Raw genomic sequence first — 4,262 nt, forward strand, 5'->3', positions numbered from 1 at the left:
TCTGGAACTCTCTTGCTTTTTCCATGATCCAGCGGATGTTGACAATTTGATCTCTGATTCCTCTGCCCTTTCTAAAACCAGCTTGAACATCAGGAAGTTCACGGACACCCACAAATTCCTTCCAGTTTACCCCCAGGTGTCATACAAATGTTATCCCTTTCCATCTGTGTCATGAAGTACAAGAGTTGGGAAACACTGAGATAAAGTCACGTTAAGAGAAGAAAAAGAGGGACTTCCATGGTGGTCCGGTGGCTAAGACTCCGCACTCCCAATGCAGAAGGCCAGGGGGTTCGATCCTTGGTCAGGGAACTAGATCCCACATGCCTCAACAAAGAGTTTGCATGCCGCAACTAAAGATCTCACATGCCACAGCTAAGACCTGGCACAGTCAGATAAATAAATAATGACTTCCTTGGTGGTCCTGCAGCTAAGACTCTGTGCTCCCAATGCAGGGGGCTTGGATTCAACCCCTGGTCATGGGAACTAGATCCCACATGCTGCAACTAAAGATCTCACATGCCACAGCTAAGACCTGGCACAGTCAGATAAATAAATAATGACTTCCTTGGTGGTCCTGCAGCTAAGACTCTGTGCTCCCAATGCAGGGGGCTTGGATTCAACCCCTGGTCATGGGAACTAGATCCCACATGCTGCAACTAAAGATCTCACATGCCACAGCTAAGACCTGGCACAGTCAGATAAATAAATAATGACTTCCTTGGTGGTCCTGCAGCTAAGACTCTGTGCTCCCAATGCAGGGGGCTTGGATTCAACCCCTGGTCATGGGAACTAGATCCCACATGCTGCAACTAAAGATCTCACATGCCACAGCTAAGACCTGGCACAGTCAGATAAATAAATAATGACTTCCTTGGTGGTCCTGCAGCTAAGACTCTGTGCTCCCAATGCAGGGGGCTTGGATTCAACCCCTGGTCATGGGAACTAGATCCCACATGCTGCAACTAAAGATCTCACATGCCACAGCTAAGACCTGGCACAGTCAGATAAATAAATAATGACTTCCTTGGTGGTCCTGCAGCTAAGACTCTGTGCTCCCAATGCAGGGGGCTTGGATTCAACCCCTGGTCATGGGAACTAGATCCCACATGCTGCAACTAAAGATCTCACATGCCACAGCTAAGACCTGGCACAGTCAGATAAATAAATAATGACTTCCTTGGTGGTCCTGCAGCTAAGACTCTGTGCTCCCAATGCAGGGGACCTGGGTTTGATATCTGGTCAGGGAACTTGATCCCACATGCTGCAACTGAGACCTGGTACAGCCAAATAAATAAAATTTTTTTAAACAGAAAAGAATAAAGAGAGTTGCTTAAACCACTTTGTTAATCATTTACTTGTAAGTGGTAGAAGTTAAACTCAAAGTAGCCTGAGCCAAATAAGCAATGGGGATGGGGGCGTACCTTTATTGACTCAAGAACCAAAAATGCATAAATGACAGGGATGGAGTTGGCCTTAGTGATGACTGGCCAAAGGGACACAAATACCATTAGCTGTCTATTGCTCACTACCTCTACTTCTCATTGCTGCTTCTCTTGGAATGTTTACTTTTCTACCTTCTGCTGTCAGCTAGATAAGCTAGATCTACTGGGGATAATAACCCTCAAATCTCAGTGGCTTAAAACAACAAATACTCATTTCTCACTCTTGTTTCATATCTGTCATGAGTTGGCAGGCTCTCTGCTCATGATTATCACTCATGGACCCAGAGTGATGGCAAGAGAAAGCTCCAGAGTCCTACCAACTAACTCCGTAACTAAGTGCTCTGGTCTAGACGTGACATATCATGACCACTGTCTTAGTCAGCTTGGGCAGCTCTAACACAATACCATTGACTGAGTAGCTTAACAGAAATGCATTTCTCACAGTTCTAGGGCTGGGAAGTCCAAGATCAAGGTGCCACCTAATTTAGTTCCTGATGAGAATTCTCTTCTTGGCTTGCAGATGGCCTCCTTCTCACTGTGTCCTTACGCAGGACGGAGAGAGAGTATCTCTCTCTCTTTTTTTTTTTCAGGCCGTACCCACATGTGCAACATTGGTGGGGTGGTGGTGTTTAGCTGCTCAGTCATCTGACTCTTTGTGACCCCATGGACTGTAGCCCACCAGGCTCCTCTATTCATGGGATCCTATAAGCAGGAATACTGGAGTGGGTTGCCATGTCCTCCTCCAGGGGATTTTCCTGATTCAGGGATGGAACCTGGGTTTCCTGTGTCTCCTGCATTGGCAAGTGAACTCTTTACCACTAGCACCACGTGGAAAGCCCCATGCGTGGCATGCGGATGCTAGTTCCCAAAACAGGGATGGAAGCCCCTGCAGTGGAAGCATGGACCTTAACCCGGACCACCAGGGGAGTCCTGAGAGCATCTCTCTTGTGCCTCTTATTTTCTTCTTCGTTTTTGTCATTTCTTACTTTGCCCTTAATTTTATTTTTTCATGTCTCCTCTTATAAGGGCACTAATCCCATTCATGAGAGCTCTGCTCTCATGACCTTAAAACTTTGATTTCTTTTAACACAGCTAAATGTTTATTTAGAGATCATTTATTGAAGAATTCTGCAACCCTTGTGTTGAAACTTAGGTTAACTCTTATTACGAACCTTTGAATTCTTACTGTACATCGCCTACCTCAGTGTTTCTAGCACATAACATATAAATGAAACATAGGTTCTCTGGGGTGAGTTGTAAAGAGTTTGTGGTTAGTTACACTCGAGAAGACTTAAAGGCACAGTACAATCAAAACTGTGACATTAATTATACAGAGTAAGAACTCTACAAGACTGCGACAAGAGGAATCTCTTCCTCCAGATATAAAGTGCCCACTTTTCTCTTCAGAAGTGGCTGATGGGATTTTCCAAGGAGACTCACTAGTTGACACGTTTACACATTAAAATGAATAACAAAGACCTGGGAAGGAACTTTATTCCCACAGCAAAGTTGTTATAAGAGTAACCCAATATTTGCATACAACCATGCCTGTCCTCAAGGAGACACCCCACGCTGCTATGGAACAAGGGCAAAGAGCATGCTTCGGGTCCAGTTATCTTTGCCAATGAGCCTCAAAATCATCAGCAACCAAGGCACAGCCAAGTTTTGCTACTTCTGGCAAGACGAGCTGAATGAAGCATTCGATTGCCTTGCACACAAACTTTCAATCAGCCCTTGGGGATGCTGCTCATCTAGTGTTAAGTACTGGGCCCGCAAAGTTGGAGGCCTCCAAAAATAGTAGAAAACTTGGCACCAGTCCTGATGAACTTGGCATTCCACTTGAGACAGATGTGGTATTAAGAAAAATTGTACAAAGCATTATATTGTGCACCTGGAACTAACATAGTACAGTTCTCTTTTTAAAAAGAGAAGAGGTGAGGGGCAATGGCCACGACACTTGAGGACCCCAAAATGAAGAGGAAATGCTGGAGGTAGTGTAAGTGAATAACTATACTAGAAAGTGATTCCTGCACATAACCTTATGATAATATACATTACATGGTGTTGAAACTGTCTGAAAGATTTTCATTACAAGTATGAAAAAACATAGCCTTCAACTACATGGGCTACACTACCAACCCACTGGGAACACAAGCTCCACCACCACCCTGTTGCCTCACCCTCCATCAGGTGAACTTGACTGCTTTGACCTGCATGTATCTGGAAGATGGTGCTGCATGTATGGGTCAAAGAAACAAGAAAATCAATGGAAGTTCCTTCCTGGGGCAAAAATAGCAATTTTGGGGGGTGCTGAGGTACAAGGAGAATCCTGATATCAGAAGATACAAAATGTCTGAGGTTCATTCATCCCTTTACTTAGTAATTCATTCACAAACATTTATGAACACCCATTAATTGCTAAGTCATGTGCTGGACACTGGATAAGACAGACATGGTCTCTGCCCTTATAGAGCTCACATGCTGGTGAGGAAGACAAGTGCACTGTCTTTTCTCTGGGGGATGGAGACAGCCCACATGGCAGATGACCTTATCGGTGCTGACCAGAAAATTCCAGGCTGGGTGGTGAAGATTACATTTCTGCTGAAGGTCAAAACTGCAATATGTTAGGTATTAAATCTAGGTTTGGCACCATGGGCCTTCAGTACAGTGACACCATTTTGGGCCTGGATCTTTCCTTTGTTTTAACAAGGTAGTGGAGAGCCTTACAGGCCCTGGAATTAGAACTTGGACTTTACCCTAATGGCAGTAGGAATGGGAATGAGATTTTTGTTTGTTTATTTTAATTTTTCATGGTATAGT

Source organism: Bison bison, unplaced genomic scaffold (assembly GCF_000754665.1).
Source record: "Bison bison bison isolate TAMUID 2011002044 unplaced genomic scaffold, Bison_UMD1.0 scf7180017864378, whole genome shotgun sequence".
Lineage (NCBI taxonomy): Eukaryota > Metazoa > Chordata > Mammalia > Artiodactyla > Bovidae > Bison > Bison bison.